At 48.6% G+C, this 12,695-nt stretch overlaps 1 protein-coding gene across 3 annotated transcripts in view; it reads left to right on the forward strand.

Moving 5' to 3' along the window:
* Positions 1 to 12,695, forward strand: part of NOS1 (nitric oxide synthase 1) — a 174,477-nt gene that overhangs the window by 19,580 nt on the left and 142,202 nt on the right. Inside the window, exon 1 of one of the 3 annotated variants that reach the window (XM_075898158.2) lies at positions 1,251 to 1,573. The exons of the other annotated variants lie outside the window; for them this stretch is intronic. The gene's annotated coding sequence lies outside the window, so the exon portion shown is untranslated. Of the gene's footprint in view, positions 1 to 1,250; positions 1,574 to 12,695 lie in introns of those variants that run through there. 3 annotated transcript variants of the gene reach the window in all.

Here is a 12,695-nt window from a genome sequence, read left to right on the forward strand (position 1 = left end):
CAATCGTGTGGGTAAGGTCCAAGGTTGGCAAGCAGATCTGTGCAGGGTAAAGGGATTTGGCTAGGGCTCAGACCGTTAGGAATGCTGGCAGCCAGGACTCGGGTGAAACCTCTCCCATACTGTTTACAGAGCAAGGTCTAAAATAAAAAAAGGCATTGTACTCCTTTCCAAAGAGTTTGATGGTCAGAGGATCCTATGCAGCCTTAATGGACTGTCCAGGAAATACAACCACATTCCTTAGCAGCAGAGATGGTAGAAGTTACCTCTTAACCTAGCACCCTTGTGAAACAAGCACCACCTGTCGATGGTCTGGAGTTTGTTTTTCTGCCACTTCATTTGTGTCAAGCCTTGGTGGAAAAGTCCGTTTTCATCCCCTGCTGACCCGGCTAGATTCTGACAGAAGATCTGCCACTGTGGATCACGGAGTTAGCCAGAAGTGCCCTCCATAGGCGTTATAGTGGACAAAGATGCTAGTTCAGCCATCGAAAGGGTTGTGGTACTGCTATTTGGGGAATTTGGAGCTATCCTTCACACTTTAAGGCCTCTTGGCAATAAGAGACCTTCCTAGCATCTCTCTACGGGAAGAAAGAGGCTTAAGAAAAAAAACCCAGAGCTGGGCAGCCCCAAGGCTGGTGTGAAACAGAGAAAGTGGTGAAAGGAGAGCATTGATAAGGGAGTGTGTGTAAGAATGGTGTGGGGAAAGGTTTGAGGCACAAGGAAGACCACAATCAGGGACACAGCCCAGGGAGTTTGGAAACAGAGATGGACTCTTTACAAAGACCCAGATTCTGAGCTGTACCTGGCACATCTCTAGGAAGAGCCGAGTTGACTCTGAGTCAGCCTTTGGATTCTCAAGCTAAGGAGGGAGTTGGTCTGGTCTTCAGTCTTTAGAGCTGTACAGCCATGATGTTGGGCCACCCCAGGATCCCTCATGGCTGGGCCAGGGGTCCAGAATCCAGTCCTACGTGCCTTTAAACAATCTGCAGCATGGCTCCTTAAATTCCCACATGTGGTTTTAAACACTTTGCACAAAAGAGACAGAGGGGTGTGTACACAGTAAGGGTGTTTGTTTAATGTTCCCAGTGAGGCCTGGAAGCCAAAAGCCAACAGGAGAGCTGGGTTAGACCAGGCTTCCTGTAGGAAACAGCAGTTTCCTTCATGTGCTTCAGCTAGGAAGTGTCTGCGTCTTAGATTTGGGTCCTGGTTTTTCTGCGTTCTAGGGGAGAAGGTGGGTGGGGGAGCTGGGAAACTAGATGTATGTGAGTCGGCACCAGCTAGTATTTATCAGATGGGGAGGGCCTGAGGGAAAGCAGGTGGCAGCCCAGAGAGCAACATCTGTGCGTGTTCACACAAGCTCTGTGCTCTCTACTGCGCTCAGCACTGGGGATACTTGTCTGGGTGAGAGGGGAGCTTTCTGCCACCCTGCTGTGTGAGAAGCACCAAGATGGATGGGAGGCTCTTAGCCCATCCCCTTTCCTCTGCTTTTCCCAGCCTCATAAGGAGATCCTGATCTCTTGAAATGGCCAGCGAGGCTTTGTCGGAACCAGGAGCCACAGGAGAGAGCTAGACACAAGTAAGCCAGGGGGACACAAGGGAGGGCATGTGTGTTCTTACTATGCTTATGGGACCCGAGGCATGCTGTGAATTATGTCACGCTATCCCATGCTGCGCTGCAGTAATGGGATGCCGCTGGAGCTATTCAGTAGTGGCTGCGTCTAGACTGGCAAGGTTTTCCACAAAAGCAGCTGCTTTTATGGAAAAACTTGCCAGCTGCCTACACTGGCTGCTTGAATTTCTGCAGGAACACTGACTATCTCATGTAAGATTGTCAGTGTTCTTACAGAAATACTATGCTGCTCCCATTCGGGCAAAAGCCCTCTTGCGTAAATGCTTTTGCGCAAGAGGGCCAGTGTAGACAACGTGGTATTGTTTTGCGCAAAAAAGCCCCGATGGCAAAACCGTGTCTAGATTGGCATGGATGCTTTTCTGCAAAAAGTGCTTTTGCGGAAAAGCGTCCGTGCCAATCTAGACGCTCTTTTCCGCAAATGCTTTTAATGGAAAAACTTTTCCGTCAAAAGCATTTGCAGAAAATCATGCCAGTCTAGACGTAGCCTAGTGTGTATTATTGTGCAAGTATGATGACACATGGAGCTATAATGCTTCAGCCTGGACCTAGAAGAGCTGAGAAGGCATTTCGATCTCTGTCCATTCAACCCTTGTTTTTTTTCTGCTGAAAGTGCTGATGAGGGCCAATTAGTACCAAGTGTGGCAGAGGCTTTTCTGATCTGGATATCTTCCATTGAGACCCACCAAACTCGTTTCACCCAGGCCAGCAAACTGGGGGAAGGTAAGAACTTTAAGCCTGGTCCAAAACCCAGATGAAGAGGACTCTGAGTTACTACAGGGAATTCTTTCCCAGGGGTCTGGCTGGTGGGTTTAGCCCACATGCTCAGGGTGTAACTGATTACCAAAACTAAGACTAGGGAGAAATTGTCTCCTGCATCAGACTGGCTGAGACCCTGGGGAATTTTTGCTTTCCTCTGCAGCATGGGTTACTTACCGGGTAAAACTAGTGTAAATAAGGGATTATCTGGAACACAAAGTCTTTTATCCTCTGTCTTGAGGATTTGAGTAACTCTGGCAGAGGCCAGTACCAGAGTGAGTGGGGTAGGTTATGTGTCTTTCAAGAGGTCCAACTAGAGGATCTTAATAGTTTTATCTGGTCTTAAAGTCTGTAAGAGTCCCATAGAGTTTTCATCCAGGCCTGCAGTCATGACTGGGAAGGAGGAAGTTCTGTGGGTTAAGCACAGGACTGAGTACTGGGTTATATTCCTGGCTCTGTCATGGAATTTCTGTGCTCTTGGACAAGTCACTTAATCTCCCTGTACCTCAGTTTCCCCGTAAGGAGTTTAAGTAAATAGGGGGAGTTGTGAGGCTTACAGTCCATAAGGTACTATAGCAGATCACAATACTTGGATCTCCTTTGTCCTCTGCAGTTGTGGTGTTGACTCTTGAAGGGCTGGGAGAGAGATGCAGACAGCCTGTTTGCTAAGTGTTTCAGGTGGCCCTTAGCAAAGTGAGAATGGGACACTTTTTCCTTTTTTTCCTCTGAGAAACCTCTCCCTCTCTGCTCTAATTTATGATGCCAGAAAGTGGTGACTTCCAATGTCAAAGCCAAGATCAGACAGTGACGCACTTTGGGATTGACATGATACCATATGGAAACTTCCCCCTCTCTCCCAGCTTTGTGTAAATTCCATTGGAAACAGGATCTGGGCAGCTCGAGACCTGCTTGGAATCTGGCCTGGGTTTGCCGAAATGGCCCAGGCTTGAGGATGCGAAATGAAACCTAAAACCCTGCAAATCTCTCCTGGCTCTGAGTTTTGCCATGCTGATAAATAGTTTTCCCATAACAATGCCTATTCAAAGCACTGTACTTGCCTAGTGAATAGTCATGCTGCTTATATCATTGCTCCTAAATCCGTTCAGCTGAGTGGGGCAAAGCCAAAATGCCTTTACAAATCTAGGCCTCAATTTGATTAAAATTGTGATGAATGTGCTTATGACACTAGCTGCCCATTTCATCAAGCACCTACAGAACAGAGCTATCAGAACTGGGCCAGATTTATATGGACCGACTGACAGCCTCAGCTCTGTGGAGATAAAAGGTATACCTGGAAGAACCCGAGTCTCAGTGAGGGTGGACAAACAACTGAAAACTGTGGAAACCAATCCCCGGGAAACATTGGGCCCACCTAAGGCTCCAGAAGCACTAAAGTGCTCTCGGCCTCTCAGCACCTGCATTAGAATGGCTAATAAGCCACTGGCATCACTGGTAGCTTCTTGCCTACCAGACTTTAAATAGGAGAACCCAGAACAACTCAACTGGAAACACTCCCGTGCAAAGGCAAAATGTACACACTGCAATGCTGCTCCTGTCCTGATGACCACAGAAAAGTGGCTAACTCACTCTACTCGCTACCCCTCTCTACTGAACGGCCCCAGGGGCTGTGGGACAGGGCTGGGTTAACTCTTTTGGGGTCCTCGGACTAATAGATTGTGGTGGGGGGGGGGCCTAGGCTCTGGGTGGGAGCCAAAAATGAGGGGTTCAGTCAGTGTGCGGGAAGGGGCAGCTGTGGAGTTGGCTAGGGGTAGGGAGCAGGGTCAGGGCAAGAGATAGAGGGTGGGAGTAGGCTGGGGGTGAGGGTGCAAGGCCTTGGGGGAGCAGGTAGAGTGCAGGAGGGATCTGGCAGGGTCTGGGGCAGGAGATAGGGTGAGGGGGGAAGATGTGAGGGTCTGGGTGGGGGGCAGCGGACAGGAGCACTTACCTGGCACAGCACCCATTGGGGGGGGGGGTGAGAGAGAGAGAGGCAGTTCTACACCATTCTGTGCTCGCAGGCACTGCCCCCCACTGTGACAGGAATGGTGGGAGGATAGCCTATAGGCAGGCACAGGGACAGAGCTTCCCTGTTCTCAGCAATGCTGCTCCAGCCCAGGGCAGAGGAACAGCATTGCACAGAGCCGCCTCCTCTCTCCTCCTCCCGCCAGTCAGGAATGCAGCACTCTGGGGCTTTCGGGGCTGCCTCCCAAAGCTCCAGGGACACGGAGTTAACCCACCCTGATGTGTGGGTGCTGCCACAAGGGGAGAGCAGTTAATTGGAGCAACCCTACCTTCCACTACCATGCTTCAAAGAACAGATAATTTGCCATCATTTGAGTGCCAGTGGCACCAACAGAATCTCTGTGAGGGTAGAGTTAGACTACAAGGCTACGTCTACACTGGCCCCTTTTCCGGAAGGGGCATGTTAATTTCAGCTATCGTAATAGGGAATAAGATCCTCCGGAAAAGGGCGCTTTTTCCGGAGGATCGGGGCCAGTGTAGACGCTCTTTTCCGGCTTTTCTAGAAAAAAGCGGCGGACATTTTTATTTAAATGCCGCGGGGGATATTTAAATTCCCCGCGGATTTCCCTATTACGATAGCTGAAATTAACATGCCCCTTCCAGAAAAGGGGCCAGTGTAGACGTAGCCCAAGAGTTTATCCGGGAAACCCAGAGGTATCCTAGAAAAACTCTTCTACGTCCAGAGACGCCTTTGCTCTTCTGCTTTTTTTTTTTTTTTTTTTTTTTTTTTTTTTCTGGAAAAGCAAATGTGCTCTTCTGAAAACACCCTGTATTCTTCATTCCATGAGGAATAAGGGGGTTTCTGAAAGAGGGTTTTTTTCTGACATTTGGCTCAGTCTAGACTGGCCAAATGTTGGCAAAGCCTCTTCCAACCAAACACATAAAACAAAAATCAAGAAAGCACCAGTGTAGCCAGAGCCTGAGAGAGCAGGCAATGTGACTTGTCTCAGACTTGCCCATACTGCCATACCACCTGTCCCTGCTCATGACACCATCTATATTTTGTGTGAGTCTCTACGGTGCTGCAGGGCTACACACTGTTTTTAAGTGATTTGTTTTGTATTCCAGCTGGCAACTGAAACAGAGATTGCAAAGTTCATGCATCCAGGTACACGACTTCTTGTTAGATAAGATTCTGTTTCTATGGAGGTAAACTGTAGTTTCAATAAAACAAGATCACTGGTTTTTTAATTCTTGGCCTTCTATATATCCCAGTTCTCATGGGAAATCCTTGAAATAACTGCTGAAGAGTGAGTAGCCTTGACACTGACATCACAATTGTGCCTGCAGCATAAGAACCTTAAAAAAAAAACAACCAAAATTGTTAAAGTCAGTCGTCTGGGTCTCTGAGAGAGCCAATACATTCTCTTACCAGTTTCTCATACTCATTGCTCCAGGAATTGTCCACGCTGACATCTTTTCTAAATCTCCACTGCTCAGATAACACAGACCAAACATGCTGACTGCCCAGCTACCATGTTCGTATGATCCAGACTTGTAATGTGTTAGTGGAGACACCAAATAGTGGAATCCTTGTAATTACCTTAATTTTGAGTCATTATTTGCCTTAATTTTAATTGGAAGGTGAAAATATTAGTAAGTAAAATGTATGATTGGACTTGTATTTCTATCAGAATCAAGATCAGTGTCAGAACATGAAGAAACCTTCACTTTTTCTCAGTTCCCCAACTTCTTTCCCCACTTTTTGTTTTGCTTCTCTGGGGTGAAAAGAAAGGAAATCAGAGGCAAGTGCTGGCAAGATTTGACTCACTTATTTCTGTGGTCAGCTAGTCAGGTTATATGATTATGATGACTGTAGGTATTTGCGCACAGGAAAGCCCAGGTTGTACCGTGAGAGACTTCAGTATTCTAAACCCTTTCACATCAATCTTTCTATTCTTTTGAGACTGTTAATTCTTTGTGTCTGACAAGTTGTTCTAAAAAAACCCCCGCTGCCCTGGAGAATACAATGTGGGTTAACCATGTTAAAGTATTATGAATGAATTAGTGTTTGTAAAGTGCTTGGAAACTGGCAAGCCACTTGGCAGTGGGAGTCATTTTTAAAAAAAACACGCATAAAACCTTGCTAGAACTCAGTTCCCATTGTGTATGCTATATGTGGAATGCATGCCACTATGATGTATTTATGCCATGCCACATGAAGGGCTAATGCTGCAAACACTTCTGCACTTAACTACCTTTATTAACTTTATGTCAGTAAAGTTACTAATGTGCATGGATGTCTGCAGACTTGGGCCTTAGTTTTCTTTTCTTTTTAACTAGTCAATTAGCCCGTCATAAGATGGGATTTTCAGGTCTTCTCTCCTGAGTGCTGTCACTCCATGTGTCTGTCTGTCTGTGTCTCTCTCTCTCTCTCTCTCTCTGTCTCTCTCTCTCCTCCTACTGCCTACCCCCCTCTCTCAGTTCTCCTCCGCCTCCTGCCTCTCTCTCCATCTTTCTTTCTCTCCTCCTCCTCCTCCTCCTCGTGCCTCTCTCTCCCCTCCGTCTCTCCCTGCCCCCCTTCCCCTTCCCTTTCCCTCCCCCTGCAGGGGAGCCCAAACAGCCCCTTTTGCTGCTGGCTCCCCCGGAGGCCCAGCTGAGGGGCGCAACACTCAGCTGAGTGCCACAGCGGGAGCGGAAGGGGATCGGTGACATCACTGACCCACCCCCTTCCCCTCCCTCTGTGGCGGCTCGACTGAGTGTTGCACGCTCAGCCGGGTCACCGCAGGGGAGGAGGAGCAGGGCGGGGCGGTGACGTACATGGCCAGGGGGTGGGGCTGTCTGTCACAGTCCCCCCTTCCCCTCTCCTGCAGTGGCCCGGCTGAAGGGCGCACCACTTGACGCCACGGCGGGAGGAGGAAGGGGAGGTGGTGATGTACACGGTCCCGCCCCCTGGCTGAGTACATCAGCGCCCCGCCCCTCTTCCCGTTCTCCTTCCGCTCCCTCGGTGGCGCGCTGTGCTGTTCAGCTGGGCCCCGGCAGGGGTTCAGCTGAGCGGCACAGTGCTGGGGTTAGGGTTGCCAGGTGTCCAGTTTTCTACCGGACAGTCTGGTATTTGCACCGTCTGTCCGGTATAAAAATTCAGAAAATACCAGACATTTGCAAAGTCCGGTATTTTGTGAATTTCCGGCTGGGCACCGGAGGCAAGCCTGGCGGGGGCGGGGGAGTGACTGGGAGGTGGAGCCGGATAGGCTTTGAGAGTCCTGTGGTCATGCGCAAAAGCCGGGTGGGCCAGGGGCTGGGACACCCAGCCCTCCCCCCCCCCCCACCCACCGCCCAGCTTTTGCAAGGGACCAGAGGCTCCCAGCGCCAGTCATGGCCCGTCTCCCAGCTGGGAGTCTCTGGTTGCGAGCAGAAGCTGGGCGGGGGGAGTGGCTCCCAGCCCTGCCCCCGCCAGGCTTCTGCAGGCAAGAAAAGGGAGCGCCTGCCAAGGGTGCAGCCGGAAGGACTCCAGCTGCGGCCAGTGGCTGCACCCCCCCCGCCGCCAGGTCTGTTTCCCACCCCCCTTCTTCTGTCCCCCCCCTCCTCCTGTCCAGCCCCACAGCCCCCGGACAGATACACCCCGCCAGTGCTGCTTCCTACCCCCTTCCTCCGGGAACCCCCATCCTCCCCTCCATCCACACAGCCTCCGATTCCCCTCCAGCTATGCTTCCAACCCCCCTTCTGGCCCGCCCCGCCCTCCTTCCCCTCCCTCTGTGGTGCTCTCAGCTGGGCCCTGGTGGGGGAGCAAATGGCGTCAAGCTCCCCTGCCAGGGCCCAGCGGAGCGGTGCAACATGCCACAGAGGGAGGGGAAGGGGGCGGGGTGCTGATGTACATGGCCGGGGTGTGGCCGTGTACGTCAGCATTACAGATGCACAGACAATGGGCTACTATATATATGATGGCATATATTATTATGCCAATTATAATGTCAATTAGTATTGATAATTACATCTGGTTTTGGTGTCCTCAATCCTTTAAAAGGGCTTTCTCAGGTTTAAGCCCAGAATTCTGGATTCATTAATGAAGTTTTGCAAAACTTAATCATAACAGAAATGTTTTCCTTAGCATTCCCTTCTTTAGTTGAAATGGAAAGTCAATATTTTTAGTTTTGGATTTAAAACTTTTGCAATCCAAACCTTAAATAGTGCATAAGACTGAGATGTCTAACTAGAAAATAGAGGTGACTGACTAATCTATTTTCCTTGTCCAAGCTAAATGAGATCCAAAAGAAAAAAAAAAAGAGGGAACAATAAATTATATTATAAAACTTCCTTCTGGTTTTGATATTCTGTGGATGAATTAGAAATCTAGCTCAGAAAACTTTGATTTTGTTTTACTTTTAAAGAACAGGGCCAGCTCAGTGGTGTAAATAAAAAATCAGCATACCTCCATTCACGTCAGTGGAACTATACCCAAGGAGATCTACCAGCTGACCATCTCACCTGTGGATTTTTAAAAAGAAAATCTACCCTCTCGCTAAGATAGTCTTCAGAATATGTGGAGTTCATTGAGATGTAATGAAAGGAGAGGAAAAGTTGGGAAGGGGAAGGTAGGGACACAAATCAAACTAATTCTCGCTTGCATACACTCACTCGCTTCTTCAGACTGTGTGTGAAAGTATCAGAGCTGAAGTGCATGCAGACCTGTGGTGCAACAAGTTATTGTTTCACACTCAGCAAATTCTATCATCTTCTCGGTCCCTAGGCATCCACCCAGGAACCTCCCTGAGTCTCCAGAGAGAGCAGTGTCTTTATTTTGCCTTGTGTGTCTGTTGGATACTAGGTCTTTCTTTTGTATTTTTGTGGCTTAGAAAAACAGACCCCTTCCATGAGCCTCGGAGGGGTGAGTGGGCAGGACCAGATGCCTTGTCACGTCAAAGCCAGTGCCTGGCAGCTGCCACGTTAGCAGAGCTTTCCTTTTTCTGGGTAAGCTGCTGGGAAATGCCTCAAATCACGGCAGCCCAGGTGATCAAGATGACAGTAACCAATCACTTTGGACCTCCCTCCGCTTTAGCAGAGCCAAGCTGCCACGCTGGTTGGGTTGCGCTTGGAAGGGGGTTAGATATTTCCACTAAAGCTGGTCAGAAAAGAGGAAGGAAAACCTCCCCCCTTCCCCAAAAAAACCCTCTGAAGATGAAAACAGTGGAATTTGGGGGTGGGGTGGGAGCATTTAACCTTCATGCTCACACCTTAACAGAATATTTTCATCTTTGTATGCTTGTGTTTTGAAAGGAGAACGAGGAAAATATTCACATGAACAGAAGACTTAGAGCAGTGTTTCTCCAAGGATATGTCTACACTAGCTCATTAATTCGAGCTAGGTAGGCAAATGAGGCAACCAGAGTTGCAAATGAAGCCCAGGATTTAAATATCCCGGGCTTTATTTGCATGTTCCCGTCCGGTCGCCATTTTGAAATTTCACTAGCCCGAACTCACTGCCGCGCGGCTACACACGGCAGTGAAACGGTAATTCGAACTAAGTCCTTAATTCGAATTAATTGTTACTCCTCATTCCATGAGGAGTAAAGGGCTCCGGAGGCCAAAAAGTTTGAGAACCGCTGACTTAGAGAATGGCTGTTGAATTGAGAAGGCCGAATTCTTCCAGGTGCGGCTCTGTGCGGAGTCCATGGAGTCCATGTGATTCCACTCAGCCGTGGTGGAAAGTGGGGATGATGCAGGAGTGAGAGAACAGATCTGACCAGGCCTCCTTTTTGTCTTCTCCTCCCTCCCCCCCACTCACACACCTGGGGTCTGGCTGGTCACTTCTTGGCGCAGGACTCTAGAGAGAGAACAATGACGGCCTGGAACAGCCATTCCCATGGGCTTTCAATTCACTGGTCCCTGCAGTGGGAAAGGGAATGAGAAGTGGAAGTGGCCAAGAACAGGAGAGAGGGGGCAGGGTTATCAGCTGACATTTTTACCAAAATGGGACAAACTCCAGCTGGACAAGTCTCAGAGGGCTAGTAGCCATGTCAGCGTCTATCTGCAAAAACAACATAGAGTTCCGTGGCACCTTAAAGACTAGCAGGTCCCAGGCGGTACCCCTGTGTGCTATTTCTGAGCCGTCTCATCACACAGGCTTTGACCCAGGACTCTTCAGAGTTGCATAGCAACCCAGCCACGTGGTGGAGGAAAGCGGAAGCACGCCAGGGGCTTCAGCCTGTCGCCTGAGCCCTGACTCCAAAACCTGAGGCAGTGGAGCTCAGGCTTCGGCCGTGGGCTCCAGGAAGTCTAAGGCCAGCCCTGGTGACCCCATTCAAACAGGCTCAGCAGCCATTTTGGGACCCCAGCTCATAGTTTGAGCACTGCTGGGCTAGCATAACACAAGGAAGCCACTCCAGACATGTAGAGAAGGCTCTTTCACCAGCAGTACCATCCACACGAAAGGGACAAAAGAAGCTGGTGCTGGGGTGTGTCTCTCTCCCTTGCTGTCTTTTCACTTAGCAGTTTGGTTGAAATGTCTTTTCTGCTCTCTAGGATGCCTAATGGAGCAATGACTTTGGTAACAAGCAAGCTGAGGTCAGCAAAGCTGCTACAGGAGGAAAGGGAGGATCATGCCTCAGAGGTCTCCTGAAGATGTTATGGAGCCCTAGCCCAGTTCTGGGTGTGATTGGGGTATATTGGAATGTCTCTGGCATGGAAAAGGTTCATCTCTGTGCAGCCAAATGCTTTTTGTCTCCTGCCTGGGCACGATGTGCCAGGAGTTAAAGCAGATGGCATCAGCCAGGCGCTATCTCAAATCCCTATGACTTATGGCACTTGATTGGACAGGCACCGTTATTCTTAGTAACTAACCCACCACTCTCCTTAGTAACCACTCTCCAGAATGGAGCTGGTTGTTCCTTCTCTTTTGTCAGTTTTCAATTCTTGGTTAAACTCCTCGATTTTTCAATTTTATGCAGTTTCGTATGAGACCCATGGCACATTCCCTATCATTGATGATATGGCAGCAAGTAGCACATGGATCGTACAGGACTACCCAGGCTAGAGGGGGCAATTTTATTATATATATATATATATATATATATATATATATATATATATTAAAAATACTTTTTGCCACCATGTTATAGAATCTGTTTTGCCAATGAATTCTGCAGTTATGGCAGGTTTTAGAAGCAATAGCTATCAAGTGTAGTACTTAAAAACCATAGGCCAAATCCCCAGCTGGTGCAAATAAATATAATTCTACCGACTTTGATCAGTTCAGGATCTGACCTCACATGCTGTTGATTTTTCTCTGTATAGCTGGTTTAAAATTTTCCATTCAAAAATATTTCATGAAAAATGGCCTTTCTTCTCAAAGCAAATCTTGAAAAGGAAAAAAATCTCCATGAAAATTTGGGTTTGAATGGGGAAACCCCTCCCAAACTCAACTATTTCATTTTGACTTCAACAAAAAATCTGGGAAATAGTCATAAGTTCTAAACATTCTTTGGAAATTTCTCATGGCCCCTTTTTTCCCCATTCCCCTTCCAGCTCTATACTCCACAGGTACCCACCCCTCTGAACGGAGATTGTGGGCCCAGTGGGTGGAGGGTTTTTAGCAGGTAAATGTCCTGAGACACAATTTTTGGCTGAGGTTTGCTAAAGCCAAGCATCGTTTTAGCTCTTATCCATCACAAGGATGTTAAATACCAGTTAATTGAATAGTTGAGTAACCTCATGAATTTTTATCTGTTAGTCGACTATGCTATAGACCCCAGGAACAGGACTGGCAGCCGCTGTATCAGAGGCAGCAGTGCAGGGTGTCAGGTGGGAGCTGGTCCATGAGGAGAGCCAGTTTAAAAACCAGCTCCTCTCATGGACTAGCTGCCAGTCTCCCAGTGCTGCTGCCTCTGATAAAGGGGCAAAAGTGCAGGGTGGCAGCAGCCCCTGTTTAAGGGGGAGGGTCTGAGCTCCTGGACCTGGCGTGAGCTGGAACTGAGCTGGGCTGCCTGCTCACCTGGTTCCTAATACACTTTAAATGCAGAGCTGCAGCAGGGGTAGGTTCTAGACTTGGCATAAGCCAGAACTGAGCCAGGCTGCTAGCCAGCCTGCTAAAAAATTTACTGGCAAGGATTTGGGGAGAGAAATACGTGTTGTCTATAGCATTAACCTATACATTTTGCTTATCGGTTAACCGGTTAATCATCTGCACTATCGCATCCCTAATCCGTCACTTTCCGCAGCTGGGTTCTTTCTTTGTTAAAGCGTTGCCAGATGTCCAAGGTTAATCACCCCAAAAGAACTGGTGGGCCCGTGATGTTGGATGTGCCAAGCTCTCCTTTTGGTAGTGTGTAGAGTACCCATGTAGGTGAGCCTTTAGCTT

Source organism: Pelodiscus sinensis, chromosome Z (assembly GCF_052426305.1).
Source record: "Pelodiscus sinensis isolate ZL-2025 chromosome Z, ASM5242630v1, whole genome shotgun sequence".
NCBI lineage: Eukaryota > Metazoa > Chordata > Testudines > Trionychidae > Pelodiscus > Pelodiscus sinensis.